This window comes from Ostrinia nubilalis, chromosome 11, assembly GCF_963855985.1.
Source record: "Ostrinia nubilalis chromosome 11, ilOstNubi1.1, whole genome shotgun sequence".
NCBI lineage: Eukaryota > Metazoa > Arthropoda > Insecta > Lepidoptera > Crambidae > Ostrinia > Ostrinia nubilalis.
Window position 1 is genome coordinate 3640307 of NC_087098.1, and position 15316 is coordinate 3655622.

At 33.6% G+C, this 15316-nt stretch overlaps 1 protein-coding gene across 2 annotated transcripts in view; it reads right to left on the reverse strand.

Annotated features, from left to right (window-relative positions):
* The window catches only part of LOC135076114 (serine proteinase stubble), a 203538-nt gene extending 191465 nt beyond the window's left edge, over positions 1-12073 (reverse strand). For both annotated transcript variants that reach the window (XM_063970578.1, XM_063970577.1), the window contains exon 1: positions 11988-12073. The gene's annotated coding sequence lies outside the window, so the exon portion shown is untranslated. The remainder of the gene's footprint in view (positions 1-11987) is intronic.
* Between the last annotated feature and the right edge of the window lie 3243 nt (positions 12074-15316).

Below are 15316 nucleotides of genomic sequence, written 5' to 3' on the forward strand. Positions count from 1 at the left end.
TTAGCTCGCCAAACAATATGATGTTAGGGCGATTTGATTCGCGTTTCCATGTTATTTAAGTAAAGATTCAGCAAATGTTTTTGAAGACACGCAATATTATAATGATCATGTGAGAATTTGAAAAAATAAACAAATTAAAAGATGATGAATAAACAAACGATATATTAATTGTATTTTTTTCATTTGCCAGCAGTACCTACTGTCAATCAGAAATACTCGTATATGACGAACATCTTCATACAGACAAAATTCAACTATTTGCTGATAATCTTATTACAATAATAACTCACCTTCTGGCGCAATCGGGTAAAAAAAATATACTTATCATGAAATTACATTAGTACCTACTATCGTTTATGAGGGTGAATAAAATTTATAAGTTGTAGTTTTTACTTTAAAAGTAATATCATCATAGCAGAAACACTTTTTAAAGAAAAACTCAATGCATATGACGTAAAAAATAACACAACAACTTCATTAACTAAAACATAATAATTTCCGGAAAAAACTTCGCCTATGGTTTATTCAAAAGGAGTCATTTGTAACACCAGGTCATTACTTTTAAGGATAAAAAATCAATTAATAACGTCCAACACGCGTTATCAGTTAATTAAAATGTAAATCAAAGGTGATTTACAATGTAGATTGACTTATTAATAAACTACAAATTTACCTATTTATAAACTAGATCTAACCGCGATTTTGTGCATGAGGGGTTTAGTTTAATTTTTTTGTCACTTCACTGACTTTCCTATAAATTCATTCTAAAAATACTTAGGCTGAGTTTCACCTTTAACGGTAACTATGACGATGACCGGTGCTTTTTGTATGGAGTTTGACGGATTTTTTACGTTTGTCAAAGTTAAAGTAAGATGGTGCAACCCAGCCTTGTCTGACATAATATACAATTTTAAACACATTGTGCTTGGTAACTCTGTCCCAATAAACGTTTAAAACATTTTTTTGAGCCTCAATTGATTAGAGTTTTCATTAAAAGAGTTTTCTTATAGCTATTCCTAAAAGTAGGATAATTTGCTGACTCAACGTTTTATGTCGTGATAAGACTTGTTCTTAAATGGAGTCGATCCCGCTTAACTTTTATTTTGGTGTCTTATGGAATAACCAGGATATGACGTCTTACCTACTCCGCCAATGCCAAAAACCATAGACAAAGCCAAAACGCGCCAAAAGTGACAGCTGTGACAAGTGACATTTCACAGACTAAAAATAAAAAACTGGACCATAATTTAATGACGAATTCTTGTTCTTATATCGCAGACTATGAATCCTCCTATAATTTTATGTTGCCCTAGTAAACTCGCCTTTCTCTCGGTCTGATTTTATACCACATTTTTAGCGATATATCATACTAATTAGTGCCAATTCAGAATAGATATATGGATGTTGCAAAATTGAAGCAGTGGATAATTGAAATCGCAGCAGAATCACGAAATGAGGGAAATTTAATTAGCTAATTGCGGTGATTTTTCGAAAAATGTTATGACAGATTTGTTTAGAAAGCAGACACGCACGTGCGGTTACGCCACGCGTCCCATACTGACCTCAAAAAACTTGTGGCGTTTTATGGAGTTAATACTGATATGTATAAAGTATTTAATGAGTATTGAGTTATAATAAGGAAGCAGCGTCAGGTGATATTCTTTACAATAAAAAAATTACCTATGTGAAACCTCAGGTCTCCTACCCAAGTCCAGATGAACGTAAGAACATTGGAGGCGATTACATCCCAACGTTATCGACATCGAATCCCTGATTCTAAATTCAATTCAGTTCGATTCCCGTCGACCGCTGGACTATTTTGATAAACAATCATCATAGTTTTTCAAAAATCAACGAGTAAAAATCCTCATTTTATATCCAGACGTGACAGAAAGATTGATGGACTTCGCAAAACTGAACTTTACAGGGTCCTTTTACCGCAAAACCCAAAAATGACTAAAGTTAAAAAGTTAAATTCCAAGATTTCCAAGCAAAAAAAAACCGCATCGCGCATCTAATTAGTGACCATAACGCAAAAACTTTAGCGCCACCAGTCACTGCCGTGGCCATTAAGCGAAATGACTCGACCCGACCCGTGACCTCCGTCTGGCGGGTCGATGACCTGGGTAATTAAAATACAATCAAACTATCCGCGGTAAGATCAGCTGGACGGTGCCAGTGTAAGGGCAACAGTAAGTCAAGTTTGTTTAAAAATCATACCATACCTACTTCGCCCAAAGAGAATTATTATGTTAACGTCAGAAAGGAACTATTAATGGATAACGCCGTTATAATATTAGTTTTTACTTTATGTTAACCCGTATTATGAAATGATATTGAAATATTTAAACCTACACATAAGTTTTGCATGTCTTTTCAGAATAGTACAGACATAATAACAACAAACAAGCAACAAATAAAAGTCATACGATGACAGAGGGTAGGTAATTTTCATTAAATAAACTAATAGAATACTCGTAATTTTAAGCTTGCTTCTTCGCTTAAAATTTTAGACTCAAATGTGGTGGATACTGTAATTTATCTCGGTGTTTTCATTTACTGCTTAACTTATACTATGTATTTATGTAATAGATGATACAGTACGACATCATACGGTGTCTGCTATCGCGTCTCGAATCTTTTCTTGTATTATGAGCCTTATCCCCAAAGAAACTGAGTCGTCTCACATAAAATAGATAGCGGATAATTATTTTGCATACAATGACAGTCTTTTGTTCTTTTTGGAGATCTCGTATCTTAGCCGAAATATTTTGCGATATCAAATGTACAGTCGACAGAATGTTACATTATTTTTATACCAAAATAGCTCCTATTCCAATATACATAAGATGCCACAATTTTATTCTTCTTGCAGTCTTCGGTACCTACGTGACATTAAGATGACGAATCGCGTTGTACCTACCGGTATCGTTAAGAGCCATTTCACAAAAATATTCCGCGCGAATTTAGCTACAAACTGTCAACGCAACGACAAAAGAGTAAAAAGAACGCCGAAATCGACAAAAAAATCTTGAGCCGTGACCGTATTTAAGACTTGATATAAGTTATTAATTTTAAGGTAGAATAAGGTATTAAAACATGATAAATTAATTTAAAATTTTAATAGAGTTTATTTAGTCTTTTAAAGATTTTTATACTTATTTCGATTAATAATGAAACACGAATAGGTATAATATGTAAAATATATTATATTAAGTACAAAATAAAGACAGTCACATAGTGAAAAAAAATCTGCCCCCTTGCAGCTCCATCATCGGACCCTGGATATCATTTACCTAGACGAAGTATTCGTCAAGGCGAATTACACAAGCCCAAACTCCATAGGGTTCTATTGTTTTGTTATGGAGTTGCAATGGAGGTGGCCATTGCAACTCCTCCAGATCCATTATCAGACAGAGCTAAGAAATAAATAAATATTATTATTATTTAACAAATAACTAAAATAAATTCATCTTACTATCTTTCTTCTTACTTGTCTTACTAATATTATAAATACGAAAGTTTGTATGGATGTTTCGATGTTTGTTACTCTTTCACGCAAAAACTACTGAACAAATTTTGATGAAGCTTTACAGTACAGTACAGCAGTACTAGGCAGTTTGTGTTCAACTATCACTCGGGTCGGACGTTCCTATCGCTAGACCGTTGGTTCACTCAGTTCCGATACGACTCTAGTGCTGTGTGTAATTATTCTCGTGAATACATTTCTATGAGTGGATTTCATTTTGCCTGAGAACTACGTCATGAACCCTTAACCAGAAGACCCTGTCGCCAGCGACAGCGACGCTCATCCATCCCTGACGTCGACTAGAATAACAATATATTTATGACGATCTGTAGCAAACTAAATTTCACGCGAGTAAAGCCGCGGGCAAAACTACATATTTCATACTAGCTTTTTGCCCGCGACTTTTTCCGCGAAGAAGTGGAAACTGGTTCTAATAAAATTAAATTATTCTAAGTAATTATTAATTTTGTTATATGATAATATTTTTTAATATAAAACCTACAAATTATTAGGTATGTTTAAATATCTGAATACCTACTTACAAAATTATGATATCTTTCTACAACAAAATTGAAACATTTCCTTCGGGTGCTAAAATCACCAGGCTATTGTGTGCACAATGCACATACTCTGGAGCATACAACTTACAACTGGCCGTCGGAGAAGCATAGATTTCCCTTAAGTCTACTCCCGCTACCACATGGAACTCCGCTAAAACTCGTGAGCCAACACTTGTTTTTGTATCGAAAATTAGTATGAGCAGCGCACGCGGTTGCCCGTTGCAGGCTCTATACAACCACGCTATTTTAAACCGTGGCCCCTAAGCATGAGATGGGAAACTGCACTCTCTAGAATTCTCTTGAATTTGATGGTGTTAGGGGAATCCTAGGAATGAATACAGACTTTCCAATGGAATCTCCTCATCAATATTGAAACATTGCAACTTGCAATGCAATGTTTCGTTTTCATTTGTTATATTATTGACTATTACTTGATTTTTCAAACACGTGTCAAAATAAAAAAAATAATTTAAATCAAAAGCACTAAGGAATATTTAATTGATATCAACTTCGAAGCAAGCACAGATCACAGAAACTAAAGGGAAATGTGATAAGGGGGCGGAGCCGGTGTCGCAACAATATGCCCAAAAACAGAACATATTGCTTGTGAAAGCAATGAAGACAGCAGCGACGTTATAATGTAAACAGTTTACATTGCTTGCATACTACTAAAGATTATTCGAACGTTGAATACTGATACCGCAGTGGATAATGAGCTCATATTTTGATTTCTTTGACACTGAGTTTCGAACTCAGCGCATTACTTAGCATCTTTCTATATCTCTATGGAAGCAAGTTATCTTCAAAATAACATTCTACACCTTTTTAACCAAATACGAAGCACGTCATCTATCAATAGGGAATATATTTTAGAAGTTAATAAATTATGCATAAAATAACACTTTAGTTAAATCATAGAATTTCTAAAAACTAGTACTGAAATCGTACTGGAAACAATAAAAAAATATTAATATGTTATCTAATTTATTTATTAAACGACCAATTATCGAAGATTTTGGAGTAAAGTTTTTGAAAATATTTTATAGCCAACATAGGAAACATTTAGTGAAAGAATTTCTTTTCGGAGCCTATTGCCTTCAAACAAACAAATAATCAAATCTTTCCTCTTTTATTTATTTAACAACAAAACTTCCCTCTCGAAACAAAACGGTTCTTTTTCTTCTTCACGAAACAAAACTCAAAGCGGATAAATAAATAAACAAATCTTTGGATAATTTCACAATGCCATCTAGTCCCAAAATAAGCAACTAATATGCTTGTGTTAAGGGTGCTAGCTTAATGGATATACTATGTACTTACAACCTTTTTTATAATTTATTTATTAAATTAAATTCATACATAAATACATAGTTACTCCCAGTCCCGTCAAAGAAATTAATTATTTTCATGATTTCAATTTCTGCTCGGCCGGGAATCGAACCCGGGACCTCTCGGCATATTAGTCCGTTTCGAACCACCAAACGGCCGACTCAAAACGGACCTCCCGGCATAGTATCAAAAGTATTTGGTTGCCGTATAAATCTCCACTTCATGACACGAACACACGTAAACGTCATGGCGGGAAAAATGACACAGGTCCTGCCTCGACGGGCGCTCGCGCCGTACTAATCGATGTCGGCTTCCGCATTGTAATTTATACTGATATTCACATCAATATTTTGACAAAGTAGTTACTAATATTTAAACAATAACTGTGGAAATCAATTCTCCAATGAATATTCTTTATTTTGGGATACTTTTATTGCTGTTATTGCTGTGTATTAAAACCAAAAATCACGATCAAAATGTGACGTAAATCTTAAAAATTTGCCAAAATATTTTTAGATTTTACTCAATAATGGTAATGAAATTCAAGAATCCGTTTGATTATTGGTCTACAAGAATATATGTTCGATGATTTCTATATATTTTTAAGCTTATTATACGAGCATAAATAATAGATACAGGACTTTGAAATTGAGTCTGCAGCAATTTTTCCGTAAAATGGTTGTGGGAGATGGGGCACTGAGAATTAATCAAAAGAGTTTTAGTAAATCCGTTACATTATTGGTCAACAACAAGGATTGAACTATCTTTCGCAGTAATTAAATAATCTCTGGGTGTTGCTTAAGATAGTAATTCATGCTTCCAAAATCTTAGAAATTTGCACGAAAATGTAAAATGGCTCTTAATAATGGTGTGTGGTCTCAATATTTTGTAACCTCCGAAGAAAAAGATGACGATTTCTGCAGTGAATAGTGTAGTATACTGCTGTGGATACGGTTACAGATATCGCTAACAGAGACGTGTGAAACCTGAAATTTTACTTCATGTAACATGTAAGATCCTATCAGGCTATCAGGAACTTTATCAGCAAGTTACCATTCTATATTCAATCCAAAAGTTCTAACGTATTTTTTTAGTTTACTTACCATCATCATCATTTCAGCCACAGCAGGACGTCCACTGCTGAACATAGGCATCCCCCAATGATTTCCATATTTTTCCATATTTGCTTTAAACATGTCGCTAACTCAGCTGAGTAAAATTTATTTCAAAAAATCTTAATGACTTTTCTGCACTTACATCTAAGAAAGCTTTTCACTAAAACTAGGCTGGATTTTCTTTACATAATTCCTCATGCGATACCCATATAAGGAAATAAATTCGCAAATCTATTCACGTTTACCAGTAGCGCTTAAAATGTAAGTAAATGGTAGCCGAGTTGAAAAACTGTGAGAAAGAACATTAATGAGAATGCACTCGGAATGAACGCTTTTCAGTCACACGGGTCGCTAGGGTTCGCAGAGATTTGAAAAGAAAGTAGGTATTACATCAGTCTTGGAGAACGGTAAGGTTTCAGGCTGTTATGTAAGGTACTAGTTCCTGTTCCGATATTTTAACCTGGATTTTGGTTCACAAGTTTTCATTTGAGTGAAATATATAAATATAAGAGCAAAAGGTCACTGACTGACTCACTCATCACGAAATCTGAGAAACTATAACACCTACTAGCTTGAAATTTGGCAGGTAGGTTCCTTAGTGTAGAAATCCGCTAAGAACGGATTTTACGAAACCCCACCCCTAAGGGGGTAAAACGGGGTCTACGCGTATGAAGTCGCGGGAGGCCACTAGTTTTACATATTTTTTTACAATAAAAGTCTATCTACTTACTGCTTATAGCACTTAAAAGCCTTGTAACAGCATCAGCTAGTACGTCTGTGAAAGTCCCGTCTAAATTGGTCCAGGTGTTAGGGGGATTAGCCAGAATAAACATTTATAATCACATTCGCAGAAGAATACAAAAGAAAGAATGTGTTAAGTCATATATTTTTATAATAAATTATGTTACTCAAGTGTAGAAAAGATGATGCAGCCCTACAGCAAGACGTTACAAAGTGGAAGGACTTATTTAGCAGCGGTGACAGACGGACGGACAAACGCGGGAGGCGGCTAATGGCGCCCATAATTGGCCCTTGCTACACCATCACAGTGTTTCTTTACAGCCTTATGTCATTACTAGCTTTTGCCCGTGGCTTCACCCGCGTGAAATTTAGGGGCATAGATCGGGATACATTATAGCCTATATGTTAATCTGCGTTACAAACAATAACACTGTAAAGTTTTAACAGTACAGTATTTTTTGCGTGAAAGAGTAACAAACATCCAGACATCCAAACTTTCGCATTTATAATATTAGTAGGATTACTCTATCAAAAAGTTGGCATTGTTTTCATCACTTAGTAACACACACTGGTTTATAAACTTTTATTTCGTCATCAGGCATTGAGATATTTTGGACGAAAAGATGTGTAGTTTCCCGAACGCTGTCCAACCGAGTTGGATTTGACGATTAACCTCTTTCTCGAAATGGACCTATCTAGTTGAATAAAATATAATAAAGATAGACAAACTTTTCTCAACAATCTCGAGAATGGAGCTCCCAACCGAAACTGACTTTAAAAATAAGTATTAAGTGCTGAATAATAGCTGTTTTTTTTAAACGGTAATTAGACTAGGAGTTATTGAATTGTAATAAAATAGTTACAAAATAATCTTCATCTTTACAAATAGGTACAATTAAGTACAATTGAATTATCATCGCGTTCGAGTTATTCAAGCCAAAAACAAAACGATGCAATTTTTCAACAAAATTAACTGACATAATTTTTAGTATGACAATTTCTTGGAAAACCACACAAATATAATATTCCAGAAAACCAGTTTATTAAAACGTATTTTCTTATTAGTGAAACTTCTTAACGACGATACTAAATGCATATTAACTAACGTACAGACGTGATTAAAATATTGAGGACTTCATAAGTGGACTGTAAATATTGGCTTTCGCACTAAATACACTATTAAACCGTCATTAAAACCTCTGATTTCTACATTTCATAGTACAAGGAAGCTTAAAAGGTGATTCGAACGTAAATATAAGCCTGTATTTCTTAAACTTACACATTTAGCTAAATAAATTCTTAAGTTTAAATTTATATTTGAGTGTGATTTGATAAAACGGGCTATTTACGAAGCTAAAACTCGGTTTAGCCTTGGCGCAGACTACAAACTTTTTGTCGGTTGATAGTTTAGTCGGGCAGTTAATCAGTATGGGCATGTGTGGAAGTCCGCACATTACACCGATTGATTCTTCATACAAATTAAACTCGGGCCCAACTATCGGCCGACTAAAATTAAATATCGATGGTCTGCGCCTAGGCTAAACTTTGCCTGTTCTCTTTATTCATTTGTTTTTACATTTAAGATTTTTTAAACACGCTACCTGCACTGTAATTTCGAACTCCTCCTATGTTCTTCTGGTTAATTTCGTTGCGGGTCCAATGACAGTTAACTTTCAACAAACTTGACCTTCATTGGTTGGGTTTTTATGGCGGTCAAGCTGTAGATCCTGGCTACACAGGAGTTGCAGTGGTGGGAACGAGAGGTGGGAATAGTTCTGTGTAGGCTACCTGTACTGGTGCTTCGCATACACAGGTAACGCGGTTGCGAGTTTGAATCCTTGTGAGTAATATTAGCTGTAGTCGTGGATGTTAATAGTATACAATTTAATAATGTGTGTGATAACTGATTTATTGAATAGAACATAATAATATGTGCTAATGCATTAATAAATAATAGCATCATTATCTGACATCAAGTCGCTATAACATATGCTGTGATCGGTTTTGGGCTTAATAAATAATTGCTGCTATATGTAATTGGAACAATTAATTTTATTATTAATAATTTATGACTTAGATCACTTAAACACACAAAATAATTTTAAAGACAATAATAGATCACAAACATGTTATACTGCGTTGAAATTAATGGTTAAATTATTTTTAAATAGAGCACATATATCATTTTAATTAAATGAGAGAATACTGACACTAACAGTTTTATGAGAATGTATTAAATTAGTATTTAAGTGGACTAATGACGCGGCATTATGAAGATTTTATGTGTTTACAGTTGATATTCAGCACAAAACGTATTGTATAATATTATTTTAAACTATTATTTTTTCCTTATTTGGTCTGGGACACTAATAGTTTTTATTCAGTACAGGAAAGATGCTACACACCGCGATCTACAATTTACATAATGCCTATTCATCTATCAGCAAATATTAAAAAGCACCAATGTTGTTAACATCCGATTTCTGATTCGAGAATCGAGGAAAGCTAGTAGATTTAAGATGATACTACTCATGACAAAAGCATAATATTCTTGAAGAGGTGAACAGGGATATTAGTGATTTATTTACTACAAATGACCAGAAAACTATAAAGAATTACATTCAGACTACATATTCACACTTAAAAGTAAAGAAATCGTACAGTAAACCAGCTATCCAATCCCAAACACACACACGCATGCGACAGTTCGCACTTCCGCGGTAATGCGTACGGCTAGCGCATCTAGATATAATCTAGCGGCAATTTCTTTTAATTGGCAAGACGACTTGCTATAATTAATCGTTATGAAAGTTTCAACACTCGCACAAGGAACTGGCGTGAAGATGGGAAACGTAGTTTTGCATGCTCTTCGTGCACTTTAGTTGTAACCTATAATAATACACACGGAATAGTAATGAGTCGTCTAATTTACACGTTGTAATTTTCCTTATTTCTTTTTCTCACGATTAAAAAGTAGAAAATAAAGTGAAGCTTTGTTAACATTATTTTTGTGTACGTTGACGTATGGACACTAAAAGCAGTCTGTTACAGTCTGTCTTGAATTCTTGTACAGAGGTAATCAACTACTCTATCATTTAAGTTTATGAACGTGTTCTATATAAGTATAGGTTTATATTTATGAAAACTCTATTAGAATTTCCTGGCAGCTTTTCACTTTTATTATTACTAATATTCGTATTAAGAGAAAACTTACTTGAGCAGAAAAGCTTTAAAGCTAAAAGTTAGAAAATTCCCGAAAATTTCCCGAAGGTTCATATTTAAAAAGACATTTTTTCTGATCTGCCTTATGTACATACTGGGAAGATTATATAAGAAATAGTATAAATTACATAATTAATGATTTGGTAGGTCTTAACTTCTAGTTTGGACCAAGCCCCTACAGGATCTTATAAGATGCAGCCTATCTGCTGGATATGCCCAGATACAAAACTATTTCTTTACTAATGGTAGCAACGTTCCAGGTTAAATTCAACCAAGTCTGTGATTCCAACGCTGCGTGTGCGCACAGCGGAATATCAACTAAACTCTTCCCTCGTCCGTACATTTAGCCCTGACCAATGGCACTTTATCTCGTTTTCTGCGATTTATTTAAGTATGAAACGCGTTTACGGACAATAATTCGAGGCGTTCCAGGTCGCGGTGCTACACATTCTAACTCTCACTGCGCGAGCCACTAACATACTCGCCTAAGATCTCACGAAGATAATTGCAATACTAGATGCGACGGATAACGCATCTAACTGACCGTTTCTACCGTTACTTCTATCAATTCCTATTCTATATTCGAATATTCTTCAACTCGTACGCAGTACAGCTGATTGCTAATGTCCGACATTAATATTTATACATTTTATTTATTCAAAATACTTGAAAGGATTTCATAACAATATCAATGCACGAATACGTGTGTTAAAAGCTGATTTTTTATGTAACATTATTTTATTATGCTTGTAATTGCGAACCAGTGTTTTCTCTTGGATTATTTCTGTGTTCGAAATGTTATTGTTTTGTGATGATTTTTTGCAGTTTAGAAATGTGAAAAACGCCTCTTCCAGCGAGAGTATGGGCGCGGCGGCGAACAGGCGCCCGCGCCGCTTCGTCGATTTCGTTCGTTTTTTGCAAGTGACGACTGGATTTCTAAATAATTTAAATACATGCACGTACACTGAGAAACGCATTAACGCCGTTTGCAAATTAATTACGCTGAATTGGGTCTGTGTGTATCGCGTGATGACTTGTCGTGCCGTTTATAGGCCGATTTGCCTATTTGCTTTTTATTTCGAAGGTGCGTCAGCTGTGCACTTGAACTCGGTTGCTCTTGTCATTTTATTCACGCGAATTCGATTTGTTTTTGTTATAAATAAACATAACTTATTTACTGCAAATATTCAATAATTTATTAGTCAATTATTATTAAAACTATTCTATCGTAAATACGAATAGAAAAACCTAAGTTAAACATTGGAATTTTAACGCACTATAAAAAAAATCTTAAAATAACAGAGCGCATTCCGCTCGCGAATAGAATAACTGAAAGAATTTTTCAGCACTTTCAAATCATCCACCGGATCCGTTATTTTCGAATTATATGCGCAAAACTTGGGAAATTCCTAACCCTAAAACAATAATTTCTAAAAAATAGAGCACACTGAAATTCGCCGTAAAACACATGATAATGTGAGACCGACTTACTGTGTCAACGGGAAAAAGTGTGAATCCAATAATCAAGAGCACTGAACCATCACTTCACTCGCGTGCGAGCGTCGCGGCGGCGCGGGCGGCACTGCCGATGCGCGCGCGCACCGGACCATCGGCGGGATTGAGCCGCTTTCAGACAGGCGCGGATTCAGTCAACTAATGCTACTTTGTTCGCACACGAAAACTTCAAAAGTAATTAATAATAACAATGATTTATTTGTCACACAAAATGCAGGACAAAATATATTTAAAGAAAACATTTTTATACTTCCATTCAATTTTATGACAAACTAGCTTTCCGCCCGCGGCTTCGCCCGCGTGGAATTTTGTTTGTCAGCGAAAAACAATATCGCGCGCGTATTTGCTCGCCGTTTAGACCTACCCTGGACTACGACAAACATTTTAAAACCAAAATCAGCTCAATCGGCCCAGCCGTTCTCGAGTTTTAATCAGACTAACGAACATCAATTCATTTTTATTTATATAGATTATTAGTAACGTACACAGCGCTATCCTCAGTTTAAAACTTGAATAGTAATTTTTATACGTCTTCCATTTAATTTTATTTGGGAAGAGCAAAATATAACAAATTAAAAGCACTATCCTCAGTTTACTAAAACAAATTATTGAATTATGTTGCGAACTGCTGGTCAGGTAACAAGTGCAAAATTGGAAAGTAAACAAACATTAAAAAACAATTGCAACAAAGCAAAAAACACGAAAAAAAACATGCTAAGCGACTCAAAGTATTGAAGTTCTATTATTTTTTTATTAATATTTTTATAAAATCCGCAGCTATTTTAATAAATAGCATATATTCATTAGCAAAATGATAATCAAATTAAAAAAAAACTTCACCTAAATTAAGCGACAGTTAGAAGAAGTAGGTCATTAACATAAAAGTGCATTTAAAACCTTCATGAAAGTGCATAACTTATGATTACGCAATTACCAAATAAATAATAATAAATATTTATATATTTAAATTATTAATAAAAAACATTTAAAAATTCACTTTATGTAATGAATTAAAACATCAAACATTAAATTTTATTTAAGAGCTATCTTTCATTACTAAGGGTGAGTTGCACCAACTTACTCTGACCGTAACTTTAACAAGAACTGCTTTTTGTATTGAGTTTGGCAGATTTTTGACGTTTGTTAAAGTCAAAATAAGATGGTGCAACTCAGCCTAATTCTTTTTCGAGTACTTATCAAATTCGTAACTATCAAAAGTTTGACTATGGCATTGAATAAATAAATAATAATAAAAGGCTGACAATAGTGACTGAGTTTCTTGCGCTGCTTCTTCTCAGCACTGGCCTATTTATTGTCCTGAAGCAGTGGTAGGGTTAATACTGGAAGTGTAAAGGTGCTTTTTTAATGCCTATTTGCAGAAATAAATGAGTTTTTTTAGTTTTTAATAGAACGTCATGAACCGTGAAAGTGTGACGTCACAGTCTATCAAGGCTGTGGGCATGCCCGCTATAACGGACCCGCGCCTGCTTTCAGACCGCACACGGTTAGAAACGGAAATACACAACGCAATTTTTATAAATACTATTGCATAAAAAAGAAAAAAGTTTACGTTAGTTTTTCTAACGTGACTGCTGTTTCGCATGACTGTGTATCTATACACATATGTTTTATAAATACGCGCTGTGATAAATATAATAATAGACTATTATACGCCTCACGTGTTAAATAAGGAATGTGTACTATCCTACATAATATTAAATTGACCATATTTACAGTATTTTATTTACAGAAACATTCTTATCTATTATCAATTTCTACAAAGTCTATGGAAAACTAACAGTACAAAAATATGCAGTCTAAAAACACCATAATAGCCGCCTTGACTTTGAATTAAAAATTAATGTATAATTGAAAAATAATAAACGAAAAAATATTCGAAATTAAACAACTTCAAATTTTACTTCAACGTGTCGATTGTAATAACAAAAACAAACAACACCAAATACATTTAATTCGTTTTAATTTCAGACACTTTTTTATAATTATTTATATTTGTAAAATGTTAATTTTTTTCAACGATATTGTACTACAATTTTACAAAATAGGCAGTATCAGCCTTCCCAGAATATAAAAAAAGTTATCATAATAATTGAAAATTACGCCTTTTCTATTTAATCTAGCCATAAAATACACTTATACTACACGAGAAGTGATAAAATATAAGCTGACGTCATTTACCATATTACTTACATTAATTAAACCTAAAAAAATATGTTTATATTGACACTGGCTATAAATATTATGTGCAAAGCGCACGAAACCATAAATAAAATAAAAACATGCAAATACTCCATAAAAATGGCCGCCCATAATAAAGACATCAACGCGTTCGTGTGCGCACGCGCGCTTTTTGTTAAACTTCAGTTTTTGTTTTCAATTACATTAACGATTATTACGTTATATGAATAATAATGTTGAACTTATATATTGTAATTAATTAGCATGTACATGTTTTGTTAATCTTTACTATGAATTTCGATGTTTAGTAAAAAAAATCTGCATTTCTATTGAAACCTTATTACAGCGGAATAAATATAGTGTGCACATGTTAGTGCTCGTGACTGTACATTTTCAAAACATTTTGTTTTCGATTTTGTTAATAATTGTTTATATTTATTTTGATTTCGATTTAGTGCTGACAAAATAAATAATGATCAAAAATAAATACTAATAATTTATTTTGACATTACCACATGTTTATTAAAGTAGATTTTCACACTAAATAAATATATTTTTAATTACATAATTAAATCAAAGTTTATTTGAATTTTCTGCACAAAACTGTTAATGAAACACATCTTTACCTGAGCGTAGTTAGAATAGGCCACTTCCATTCCCGCGCGGTTAACTCTGTGTTCTACGTTTAGTCGGACTCGGCGCGCGCTGGCTGGCGATATTTACGGATCGCGCGCAAATTGTGAAGTACCCACTTATAGTTAGTTTATGAAATTGTTTGTTTATCTTTTAGTTTGTACGTATATCCAAAGCTATTGTTACAAAATATTGTATTTAATTATCTCACATAAGTGAATTATAATTCTTGTGAGAAATAATAAAGATCTTAAACCACAAATAAATCATTATTTTATTTATTTTTTCATCCCAATTAAGATATTAATATAATGTTAACTTAGTTAAAATTTTCATATACTTATAAATTTTAAGTTGATCTTAACCTTACACATGGAGCAATAAGAGCTATTTTCCAACAATTCCGTTAAAAAAATACTTATAACCTAGAAAAAAATGTGCTATCCTAGAAGATTTTTAGTTTTAGAAACTAC